Here is a 14147-nt window from a genome sequence, read left to right as displayed (position 1 = left end):
TTAAGTGTATGTCCCCTTTAAATTAGAATGAGCTGGTGCTCTCGCCTCCCTCACAGTGTTGCCAAGTCTGTGGATTTGGGCCACTTTAACACTTTCACAGCGGGCTGTTTTTCATGTTAGCAGGAGGGCTTTGTAGAGAAAACCTGGCAACCCTGCTCCCTTCTCAGAAGAGTGTGGTGATTCAAGAGCTCATGCTTGTGGCATACCAGTGATACGTGACCATGTTACTTAAGTCACACATTGCTTCCAAATGCAATTTTTACTACTGTACCGCATTCCTATTCACAATCAGTCTGGTGGCAGATGAAGGCAGCATTAGTGAAACAGGCAGAGATGATGGTAGTTTTAGCAACAATAGCTTTACAGAGAGGCAAGCATCTCTTTTGGTCAAAAAAATATGATTCGTGATGTTTACTTTGTCTGGAGTCTGGATGTTTGCGCACAAAGCGTTGGTATCGATCCCTCTTTCAGAAGCAATCTTTGCACAACTCCAGCACTGAATGGACTCTCATTTGTGAGGCAGCCTGGTGTAAAATGATAGCACAATCTATAGGAATTGTCCTTTTTTTTCTACGAAAATTAAATGTAACCACCGTGTCCTCAGCAGTCTATGGAGATTGTATAACTATAAAACAATGAGCGGGTGGTTCCCTTTCAAGGAAACTTCGAACTGTATCCTCTAGGGGTTGCTCTGGGGAACACCTCATCGTGACCCGTGTCTGAAGCATACATTGAAAAAAAAACCCAATGAGTTGGCCGATGACAGCCCCTGACTTCACTACGACTATGGATAAATAGGTGCTGGGAGAACACGTCATTCTCTTTTTCGTCTTCACTGTTCTGTTGAAGCGTGCATCTGAAAGAACTGGTAAGAGCGATCTTTCTCTGTCTATCATGGCAACTACTAGCAAGCGTTTAGATGATGTGTGCATCCGTTTCAGCTTTATTTGACTCTCGATGATACACACAATTTTTGCATAATTGGGTGAAAAGCATGCACACGATGTCTTTGAGGAGGCAATCTGCATGCATTGTGAGTGTTTTTTTCAGTGAAAAAGCCCTGCTCTCATTCGTCTTTCTTTACGAGAAAAAAAAAACGGCAGCCATCTGCTTCAAGTTCAAGACCCGCCGTTGCTGAGGCACAGAGGAAAATGAGCTCATGGGGATCACAGGTGGATCTGGCTGACGAGTTTAGAGAGGGACTTTCCCTTTCCCGCTTGTCGGCAGCGGACGAGAGAGAGCCTCTGGAGGATGATGTTAAATCTTAACACTTTCTGATACTGAGGTTAGAGCTCTGCTGGGTTTTTACCCAGGAAGAGCAGGAGATGTTTGAGGATGGCGAAGAAGCTGAGGCTGAGCCTTCTCAATCCTCCTTCCCTGCGTATGTAGAGCTGTTGGAAGTTATGGATCGCGCCACAGCAAAGTTGGACTTGCCATGGAAGTGTGCTAACAAGGTGACGCTGTGAGGCCTAGACGAACGTTATCTTTCTGACCGCAGCCCTCCAGCTCAGGTGAGCCTTCCATTTCTGCCTGATCTCTATGCAGAGATAAAAAAGGAATGGAAGAGGCCGTTTTCTTCTCACATCCATTGGTTTCGGCATAAGAGTTGTGCTGACATTGAGGCGATGCTCAGAAACGGCTATGAGAAGATGCCCCCTGTAGAAAAAGATTTTTATCTGTAGGTGAGTCTTCCTCTCTTAATCTCCCTCCTTGGCATCTAAGCCCCTTTAGGAAATACATCTTGCTTAAATGGCAAGGCATACGCAGCAGCAGGTCAGGCTGTGGCTTCATTACATATGATGGCAGTGCTTCAATCATATCAGGCTGATCTGCTAAAAGACCTGGATAAAGGCAAGGGCCTTTCTCCTGATCTATCTCCGTTGAGATGGTGATCGAGAAGTTCAAGGAGGTGAAGGCGCTCTCTGCTGCTTTCAGATCCTTTCGTTTCACGGATGTCCAGGTCTGAGCTTGAACAACATAGGGGTCCTGGTCCGTCTTAATCCATGGATCAGAGACAGGCACAGAAGGCTGTTGTCGCGACTCACGCTCCTCCCCTGTCTGTGGGTAAGAGTAAAATGAATCGTGGGTCACAGGGAGGTAGGCAAGACCTAAGGGATGTGATCAAGACGAGGCATCAGAGTTATCGTCCGAATCAGAGCGGTACTTAGTATCTTCTCTTTCCTTTTGGGGTTTTTTACATCTGCCCTTATCCTCCCCTTCCTAATTCCCCTGTAACCACTAGCTCTCCACCTGACCGAGATTAGATGTGAACTTCTTGCTCCAGCGCAAGAACCAGGGTGGGTCAGTATGATCCATTCTGTATTTACTTATATATGTGTGTGTATTATATATATGTTTACATATGTATATGTATATATGTGTTAAATTGCTGTGGGTGATGTGTGTACTAATCTTCTGTGAGTTTCTTTGCAGTGCCCGATTACAGTGTTTACTAAACACTAGTCTGCATTATGTCCAGCTGGTATGATAGCCCTGATTCTGGGCTCATGTTTCCGAATCAGGCGGCCAGATCACAGTTTTCTGCGGGAGCCTTCTTGATCATCAGGCCCGGCACGGCACTGCAAGGAATTTCATGGAAGTCTGGCCAGGTCACCCTGAGGGGCTTTCTGAGGGGAAGTGGAGGTGGCAGTTACGGAAGTCTTCTTGTATATGCTGCCTCAGGTGATGCTTTCCTCGCCAGAAGTTTGTAAATTTGAGCTTGCCTCTCCCGTGCGGTTCAAAGCCTATGCGATGCTTAGAAACCTTTAGGTACACACCGAGGCCCTAACAAATAAGTTGTGTAGGCAGCCTAGGCCTTTGGCCATAAGGGGTAATGTCACGGACAGCCGTCTAAATGTCCCAGGGGCAACTCCCATGTAAAGTGTTCGCCATGATTCTGGCCTGCACTCCCCTCAGCATGGCAGCGTGGGTATACTTTTCCCCATAGCGACCCCTAGAGGACGCAGTTCGAAATTCCCTTGAAAGGGAACGTCTCAGGTTACGAATGTAACCATGGTTCCCTGAGTAGGGAACGAGACACTGTGTCCATGGTTCCCTGAGGAGGGGAACGAGACTGTGTCCTGTGATTTTTACCATTATAGGCTGGTTGTTTTCACACACTGCGGCCACACAACTGTTCAAACACCTTATAAAAGAGATTTTTGCATTCTATTGCACCTTTCTGCATTTAATGGAGATCTGTTTAGCTGTGCATGTATTTATTATTATTTAATAAGCACTGTGCAATGGCCGAACTGATTGCACTGTGTTTTACGTATTCACTGTATTTCATGTCAAAAGAAAAGAAAAAAATTTCAAAGCATTTAAATTGCTTGTTTTTTTTTGTGATTATTTTTCTTCATTTTTATTTTACTTTATTTTATGTAAAGCACTTTGAATTACCATTGTGTACGAAATGTGCTTTATAAACAAACTTGCCTTGCCTTGCCTTCCCTTTTCCTCTGACTTTCTCTCTGCTGTGGACAGGACAGCCAGTTAGGCAGGAGGAAATGCAAAGAAAGCACACTACCACTTTTCCTATTGTGTTACTTTATTTTTTATTAACATAAATCATCTTCTTCATTGTCTTATGGTTGCTTACTTAAAAATAAGTAAATGATAGGCATGTTAGTCATGCCTGTTGGATTAACAGTAGTGTGCTATTTCTAAAACAAAAATGTTCAAACAATTATAGCATTCATGACTGTACTTATCCGCACATTTCGAAGCCCCATCACCCACCGTAATCTGTCTATCTCTCATACTATGAATGCTATAGATTTCAGGGCAGCAGGGATTTGGAAGTGTGCCATAGCTTGTCTCTTGATTCAGTGTGGGTGAAATGAGAGAACATATGTCTTGTCCCTCTCCGCATGACATCACCTTGCTATCAGAACTGATCTGTTTGCCTGGGCTGCTCTCATGGGGTGGAACCCTAGTCCCTTTCATAATAAAACCCTCTACTCCCTCACTGTTTTTTTTTTTTTTTGCTCTCAAAAAACATTGAAGGTTTTTTTTTCTTTTTTTCAGAGAATAGATTCCTAGATGCTTTGTTTCAATTTGAACTGCTGGACACTAGTTGCATAGGCTCATTGTAAAAAACATTCTTTACCTTCATTTTTGGAAAACTCCAAAAATGTGCCTGTACTTACAATTCACTGCAGTGTCTGGCTAAATAAACACCAGGGACAGTAAAACTCCTACATTTTATTATTATTTTTTGTCTTTTTTTTTTTTGCAAATTATGATTATGGGCAGATTACTAAAGACTTATTTTCATATTCTAATACATGTTAACATTTGCATCACATAACCAGCTCTGTGTGTATTACTTTTCTGGTGCTGTAAACTTGCTCGAAAGCACAACTGGTACAGCATTGCATTTGCAGTAGAAGAGGTCAAATGTCATGCATTTTCTTCAGCACTCTCTGGTTCGATGCAGGTGGTTTGATCCATCTTGGTTTAATCTGCCGTGCTCCAAAAGTGTGATCCTGTACTGTGACAGCATTTTAACAGCAGTGACAATAAAATGCTGAGCCCACCTTTTCCGAGACTTTATTACTATTTGACAAAAATTGGCAGTGTAAGATACTGTGTAAACAGTGTTGTTTTTACAGTTAATAACACATCTTCCAGAAAAGCCTCGCCACAAGGTACTTTGTGGCTATAGATATGTATTTGAAGTGAAGGGTTCCCTGCGTGTGTTTCTGTACTTGACTTTTTTCAGAGCACACTTCTATTTGAAGTAGTGGCCCAGTCTATGGTTTTCTTGTTACATGCTGGGAAGTCCATCATAGCCTTAGGTTTAAGGCTGTTTGTGTGTGTACATATCTTCATGTTTTAGTGTATGTCTGTGGGTTTATGGACAAGGAGTGTGACTAGACCCACCCCAGACGTGGTCGTTATTTTTAACCCCTGTCAGGTGCTCCTCAGGATGCTCACAGGGAAATGAATGACTCTCATTTATTGTGAACACATGGCACACACACATACTCTCTAACATGCTTAAACAAACACACATATGCTTTAAAATCCTACACTGGTGTGACATACATTACCAGTAAAAATGTCTGACACATTTTACTGAATTTGTGTTCTTCATTGTCTTGGAAAAGAGAATGATGCTAATTTTCAACTGTCAAGCATACATGATAAATTAACACTCAGAAAATAATAAAGGTATGAAGGCTGTTACCGAGGCGGTATCTTTTGAAAAGATACTCCTTTGTAGCTTATTCACCCATAAAGGGTGTGCATTAGTACTTCAAAGGTGTATATCAGTCCCTCAGAGTACTACATACCTAATGGTACATATCAGTATGTTTTGAAAAGGTACCACCCCAGTGATTGTTTTTGTAATGTTTTTTTTTTTAAAAGTGAAAGATATTAATTACAAACAACACGAAAAATATAATATAAGAAAGATACAAATTAAGTAAACAATGCTTTACGTTTTTCAGTAAGTAGTTTTATTTCACAGAAGCATTCAAGTAAGAAACTGAATTATGAAATGTAAACATTAAACACTGCATAGTTTTCATTGTATTAATTAAATATACACAGTGTCTAATTAAAGCAATACAATGTTATTCAGTCGATCAGTGAGAGATTTTCATTCTTTTTTTATTAAGATTAAATTCGTTCTATTCGCCGCGGGAGTGTCATTCGTTCATTCTGGTTAGTGTTTAGATCCCTCCTCAAGCGCACGTGAGCTCAGCTTTACAGAGACTCGCTGAGCAGATCACAGAGACAGAACAACAACACCCAGACTCTGTTTTAATCATTCTTGGGGACTTTAATAAAGCCAATCTCTCCCGTGAACTGCCAAAATACAGACAGCATGTTACTTGTCCCACAAGAGACAGTAATATATTGGATCACTGTTACACAACAATAAAGGATGCATTTCACTCTGTTCCACGAGCAGCTTTGGGACGTTCTGATCACCTTCTGGTTCATCTTATACTGACCTACAGGCAGAAACTAAAATCAGCTAAACCTGTATTAAGGACTGTAAAAAGATGGACTAATGAAGCAGAGCAGGATTTACAATATTGTTTTGACCTCACTGATTGGAGTGTTTTTGAAGCTGCTGCCACCGATCTGGATGAACTCACAGAGACCGTAACATCATATATCAGTTTCTGTGAGGATATGTGTATTCCTACCAAGACTCAACTAAATTACAACAATGACAAACCGTGGTTCACTGCAAAACTCAGACAGCTCCGTCAGGCCAAAGAAGATGCTTACAGGAAGGGGGACAATGTCTTGTATAAACAGGCTAAATACACACTGGAAAAGGAGATCAAAGTGGCAAAGTTCACTTCGAACGACTCCGCATCAGTGTGGAAAAGTCTAAAGAAGATCACCAATTACAAGACACCACCCCCCAGCACTGTGGAAAATCAACGACTGGCAGACGATCTGAACGAGTTTTACTGCAGGTTTGAAAGAATACCCATCACCTGCCCTGAACGCCTCTCCACACAACCGTTCACACCAATAACAACTCCTGCAACCAACCCTGAATGCCTCTCCAAACAACCGTTCACACCATTAACAGCTCCTGCAACCCATCCTGATCACCTCTCCAATCAACCGCTCTCAGCATTCACAACTCCTGCAACCAACCCTGAATGCCTCTCCAAACAACCGTTCACACCACTCACAACTCCTGCAACCCACCCTGAACACCTCTCCAATCAAGCGCTCTCACCATTCACACCTCCTGCATCCCCCCTCTCCCCCACACCTGCAATACAGATCAGCGAAGATGCGGTGCGCCAGGTCTTCAGGAAGCAGAAAAGGAAAAAAGCACCAGGCCCAGATTGTGTTACACCAGCCTGTCTGAAATCCTGTGCTGACCAGCTGGCCCCCATCTTCACAAAGATCTTCAACAGATCACTGGAGCTGTGCGAAGTCCCTTCATGCTTCAAACGCTCCACCATCATCCCCATCCCCAAGAAACCCAAAATTACAGGACTAAATGACTACAGGCCTGTGGCTCTAACGTCTGTAGTCATGAAGTCATTTGAAAAACTGGTGCTGGCCCACCTGAAGGACATCACTGGACCCATGCTAGATCCTCTTCAGTTTGCCTACAGAGCAAACAGGTCTGTGGACGATGCAGTAAACATCGGACTGCATTATGTTCTGCAACACCTAGACAGACCGGGAACCTATGTGAGGATCCTGTTTGTGGACTTCAGCTCTGCCTTCAACACGATCATGCCAAACCTCCTCCTGCCCAAACTAACTCAGCTCTCCGTGCCCACCTCCGTCTGTCAGTGGATCAACAGCTTCCTGACAGACAGGCAGCAGCTAGTGAGACTGGGAAAATACACATCCAGCACCCGTACAATCAGCACCGGAGCTCCCCAGGGCTGTGTTCTCTCCCCACTGCTCTTCTCCCTGTACACTAATGACTGCACATCTAAGGACCCCTCTGTCAAGCTCCTGAAGTTTGCAGATGACACCACACTCATCGGCCTCATTCAGGACGGTGACGAGTCTGCTTACAGACAGGAGGTTAAAGAGCTGGCTGTCTGGTGCAGTCTCAACAACCTGGAGCTTAACACGCTCAAAACAGTGGAGATGATTGTGGACTTCAGGAGAAACCCCCCTGCACTCCCCCCACTCACCATCATGAACAGCACTGTGACTGCAGTGGAGTCATTCAGGTTCCTGGGCACCACTATCTCTCAGGACCTGAAGTGGGACATTCACATTGACTCCATTGTGAAAAAGGCCCAGCAGAGGTTGTACTTCCTTCGCCAGCTGAGGAAGTTTAACCTGCCACAGGATCTGCTGAAACAGTTCTACTCCACCATCATCGAATCCATCCTCTGCACTTCAGTAACTGTCTGGTTCAGCTCAGCTTCTAAATCTGACCTCAGAAGACTACACAGGGTAGTCCGGACTGCTGAGCGAATTATCGGTACAACCCTCCCATCTATTCAAGAACTGTACTTATCCAGAGTGAGCAAAAGGGCTGTTAAAATCACTCTGGACCCCTCACATCCAGCACACTCCCTCTTTGAACTGTTGCCATCTGGTCGACGCTACAGAGCACTGAGCACCAGAACAACCAGACACAGGAACAGTTTCTTCCCTCAGGCAATCCATCTTATGAACAGCTGATAATAACTGTGGGACACACTACACTATTTATATTTATATACACTACACTTTTTATCCAACACACATACTTAGCGTACACGTAAATCTTTTGCACATAATATACATGTACATACATGGAACACACTATACTACTTATATTTATATACACATACACTTATTTATCCAAACACACATACTTAGCGTACAGTTAAAATTTTTCCACATAATATACATGTACATACATAAATGCTCATTTTAATATACCTGCCATACATTGTCAATTTGTATATTGTCAATCCTTACCCACCTATTTGTATTTTTTTGTATTTTTTATTCCTTATTGTGTTTTTTGTTCTGTCGCTGTTATGTTGCACTGCAGAGCTCTGTCACGAAAACAAATTCCTCGTATGTGTGAACATACCTGGCAATGAAGCTCATTCTGATTCTGATTCTGAGATTAAAGCCATAGACAGAAGGACTGAAAAGATTAGTACAAAATAAAATAAAAATTATACTAATAATAATTGTTGGCAAATGTTTGTTGTCAAATAGTACTTTGATCTCATTTGACCTAATATAAGGGCCTGCGATAATGTGGTTTGTCCAGTGTGGCACAGTACCACAAGACTTTAATTCAGCTCTCCTGGCTGCAGTCCAATAAAAGAAGTCACTCTTACGAGAAGTGCAAACAAAACCATACCAGTACAGTGATTTACAAAACTACAAACAAAATAATTGCTCTGCAGTCGGCACCTCAGTAACGACATGTCACGGCATGTCATGTTTATTTATACTTAACATGCTATGTAATAGACTGCTCTAAAGCAAGCAGCTTTACAGTATTAAAAAAAATAACAGTGTTAAAGTAGATTTCAGTTAGAATTACAATTGGATTTTCTACTATAAAGCAGCTCTATATGTATATGAAAATGTACTGTATAGAATATGTATAACTCATAATAATAATTGATCAAAGCCAACTGATTAATCAGTTAAATAATAGAAAATTAGTCAATTAATTACTCATAATTGTTAGATTAATCAATTATCAAAATAATTGTTAATTGCAGCCCTAATATAGCAGCAGGTGTGTTAGGTTACTGTCAATTTAAGACTTAATGCACTGATCCAATATACTGATACACACTTCTTAGTGCTCATCGTACCGTCAGTGCATTGCATGCGCAGCTCGGTGAACCGGTTATCTGTGAACTGTTTCATCCTGTCAAAGAATTACTCAACCTTGAGCCAATAGCCTTCAAGTATGAGATGTGACGGGCATGTGATTTGTTGAATGTAGTGAACGAATACGCCCTTCACTGAACGAGTTTCATGAGTCTGAATGAGCTCGAGAGATCTTGTTGTCGTTCCTGAATGAAATGACTGATCTGATACCCATGTCGTTTGTGAACGAGTTAAATGATTTGGTACATCTCGTTCGTGAATGAAATGACTGAACTGGTACATGCCGTTCGTGAATGAAATGAATGAGAGTATAACGGGTCAGTCGGCCATTTAGCATTTCAATCTCGCCAAGCGCAGTAGGCTACTGTGCACATACGCTTGTTTAGGATTTAGTATACAGAAAATAACTCCACGTTTAATCCCCGATTTTGAATGTGAATATATAACATATGAACTGTCTGACCAGACAATTAAAATAATTGTGCAAGAAAATCTCATTCTTTTTTCATCTGAACAACTTATTTAGACTTTATTGATTGCGATTTTGCACACATTTTAATAAAGCCAAATCAGTTTTTGTCACAAGTGAATATACGTTCGTTGACTTAAGACATAACACACAAGACACTCTTTTTCACTACTTTCTGTGGCGTATTTCATGTAATATGAAGAAATGGTCACTGAACAAATCAGTGAACGAATCATTTTGGTGAACGAACTGAAAATGAACGAATCTCTTAGAATCAAAATTTCCACCACTAAGACTGAGCTTGTGCATCATCTTCATGCCAGTTATTCAGCCATAAAGTGTAGGCCTATGTATTTCAAAACTGTGTCTAGTAGGCTACTATATAAATTAACGACCCGACCGACCGTGACCCGAATATCATAAAAAATATTTTTGGATGACTTGTAACCGGGGGTAACCGCGGGTGACCGCAGGCACCCGCTCATTTTGGATCAGCCCGTGCATCACTGGCAAGGACCGTTTGAATGTTTTGTATGACAATAAAATCCTAGTGATATGTAGGGTTGTTGAGTAACTCAGGGTCTGCCTGCTGTGCTGTTATCCTTGCTTTGGAACAGAGCTGGTACACAGCCCTCATATATTTTATTTAGTATATATTATTCTAGGACATCAGGGGTTTTCAAACATACTGCTCTTTTTGGAAAACTATTAGTAAGTTATTGATTAGAGATCATGTGTGCACAGAGCTTCTCGAGAAATGCAAGTAAATCAGTTCTGTAAATTTTACCGTTGTGCCACACATCTCTTGGCTGAGCAGCACATTTTTTAAAACACATCTTGATACCCTGGCTTGTTATTAAAAGACTGTAGTCCAGCATCTTGCATTTTTAAAGGTAAAAATTGTGTTCTGTGTGAATGTTTATCGCTTGTAAGTCATAAAAACTTTCTCACATCACAAAGTTTACTGGTATTTTGCTGCTGATGTATGAATATTATTTCAAAGCCTGTGTGAACAGCACAAATGGTATATTTACCAGAATCCAAAATTTTACAGTAATTTACAGAGTTTAATCTGTAGAAACAATTTTTGTTTCTGTAATCTAATGTGTAAAAACAAAGGGACCCAGGAGAGCTCCCTGAGGTACCCCGTGTCCACTTTCCACTGACATTGTGATTCTGCTGGTACAGTTGCATCAAATGACAATCAAAACTGGAGCAGTCTAAACTGGAAATGCCTGATGTAGTGATGCAACATATTTTTAGTTGACAAACAGTTGACAGTTGACAAATAGTTGACTATTTTTATGTTTGTTGTGTTGCACGGTGGCTCTAGCTAAGATATGAAAAGCAGTTTTCATATCAGCATGAACACACTAAAAAGTTTAAATATGGAGTAAATTAGGACCATAATGCGCTATGTTTGTTTATGGACAGGTTGTGTAGTAACATCTTCATCAGTGTAGCTACATCATCACTCAGAGAGGTTTGTAGTTCCCCCACTTCAGTTTCAGCTCTGGCAAAAGAACCAGTTCCATGTCATTGAAAAAGGTAAGTGTTTCTCTGGACAGTTACATAGAATCATGGCTATACTAAATACTTGCTGCCAATATTGTTGTCTATGGTCAACGAGACTGCCAGGTGTCCACCTGCATCACTGTGAATATTTTTCAAAGCTTGTACCCTAAACAGCAGTGTTGAAATAAATCACCATAATTCACAAACTCCTACACTGTTTCCTTTGTCCTGTTCAGTATGTCATAGGCCATGTTCACACAGCAGCAGAATACAGTTGTCAGTCCTTAACACGGTTACGTTCACACACAGTTCAGTTATTTTCGGGTGTGACAACCGCATTCTGTAACTCACACCTGTAAATTTTCAGGTCTTACAACCGCATTCTCGGAACACAAAAGCACTGTGTGAATGTAACAGGACTGGACAACTAGTTATCCGTCACATTATACACTGTGAAAGGGAGACACTGTGCCACACAAACGCACGTCTACTGTACCTCGTGTTAGGTGTTTTCATGAGTGTTTTTGCTAATTCACAATGACAGATAAGTCATCTGCATGTTTGTCATCTGAAATTTTTAGATCCAGTCAGTTTTCTACGGGCGCCGCTCCGCTCCTGTCAGTTCCTGTTCAGTGTTCTGCACACGACTCAAATATTCCACTTTTCACCCATATTTAAAGGCAGCTGTTGGCTAATGAAGATCTGACGGGTGAACTTGCGGCTCAGTTGGACTGTTCATACAGACAGTATTCTAAACACAACTGTAAGCTGCTGTTTGAACGATACATTTGGAGACTCATACCTGTAAATAAAATGTGGTTGTCAATCCCAAAAACTGACAGTGAACGTAGCCTTAGATTTCTGTCGGTTTTATTACTGCCTCAAACACAGAAGGGCTCATTTGCTGCCTCTGTTTTATATAATGCATCAGTGGAGAAACTTAAAAACTAGTCATGACTGTTTCCCAAAACCATATTAACATAGTGGCACCTCCGTAGTTTGAACCACATTGGTTCAACAATATAGGAATGATGTTACGCAATTTATGACATTATACGCAAGTGGTGAAATCGTAACTAATGCTAATTAACTAAGTTAGATGTTTGAGATACTGTTATAATGAACACTGCATCCGATGACTAGCTACAATATATATATTGTCATGTTGCTTTCTTTGATATTTGATTCATTGTGGATTCTCTTTTACATCATACTTCATAAGGTTCCCTTATGCATTTATGCACATGCACACTCTTTAAAAACACTGCTGATTGTTGACACATGAAAATATATAGCTGAAGCATATATATTCAAATAGAATGAAATAAATGGAATGCAATGTATGTTTGCTTGCTTATTGTGGCCAATAGCACAATTTATTTAAATCCACAACTCTTACTAACAAGAAACCATGTTTCCAACCACAGGTCGAGAGCTGTAGTTCCAACCATGTAAGTTTGCTATGCTGTGAATATCCATTTGAACTATGGTTTTGGAAAACACAGAACCATTGTACTATGTTGGTAACAACTGAACTTGCGACCATAGTTGGCTAATAATGCTTTTGGCAAATGTACCTCAGCCAGGTTGGAAGGAAGGAATAAAAGGAGAAAATAGGAGAAGACCTTGAACTATTGTTAAACTATTGATTTCTGCTTTTTCTGATATTATTAGGGGGCATTTTTACCTTAATGAGGTCATTGATTTCCCTAACCATACTGAAACAGGAAAGTGCTGTCCATTTAATTTCTTACTTCCTTTTCCCATTTATTGAAACAAATTCCCAGTATAAAACAGTGTAGCTGTTGCCTTGACTCAAAACTTCTCAATTCAAATCAACATCAAATTGGGCATTCAAAGACATAAAAACAGTTAGACAAGTACCAAAGCACCATAAAGCACCTTTGAAACTCATTGTGATCTAAACTGGTCTTCTCAGCAAGAATGCGTTTCAAGTTTGCTCTTTCTCACAAACCAGCCTATTTCCCTCAGTATTGCACACTGGGCTTCAGCTCCCTTCAAACTGTATGAATGGAAATAAGTAGAAAAGAGTAATGATGTCAGGAATCCTGGTCTTATTTCAGCTGGAGTGGAGGAGTGAGTTTTCAGTGATTTTGGCCAGTAACATGTGGATGTCTCCAGAGCTTGATTCTTTCCATCTTGTGCAGATTCAAGACTGATGGGCAGAGCAGAAAGCTTAATGGGAATGCTTTATGCTTTAAGTCTTTTCCCTCACCCTCTCCACATTGGAAAACGAAAACCCAAAGCAGTATTACAATGACTCACTTATTGACTCACTCACTTAAGTAAAGTTTCATATGGAATTTCGTAATGAATTCTCTTGGCTTTGACATATGGTTGAAGTGTACAACCATTTATAGTAAACTAAAATATCATGTAATGTCGTTTCTATGGAAACTAACACATTTGTAATGATGACGCTGCAATTCACTTCCTTTCTGAAAACTGAATTTGACAGTATTACAAAGTGTACTTTTTAAAGTTTTAAGTGTTAAAAAGAATCAAGAAAACTCTTTAAGTACACTTAAGTTGCAGTTTTATATATATATATATATATATATATACTCTTAAGTTGAAGTACATTACTTTGCATCATACAATTAAGCATACATCAATACAATTAAGCACACATTTTGTATAAATTATCACAAAGCATTGTTCATGCAGTATTAACATGATCAACGACGATCTAAATGAAAAGAAAAAGGAAAAAAAAAGTGTTGTTTCTTTTATAGAACATTTAGATATTTTACTAAACAATTTCAAAATATGATTAAGAAATGACTTCTGAAATCATTAAGAAATCATTACTGGTTCCAACTGGATGTCATGCTTC

Source organism: Carassius carassius, chromosome 25 (genome assembly GCF_963082965.1).
Source record: "Carassius carassius chromosome 25, fCarCar2.1, whole genome shotgun sequence".
Lineage (NCBI taxonomy): Eukaryota > Metazoa > Chordata > Actinopteri > Cypriniformes > Cyprinidae > Carassius > Carassius carassius.
Note: the sequence above shows the minus strand (reverse complement) of the source record.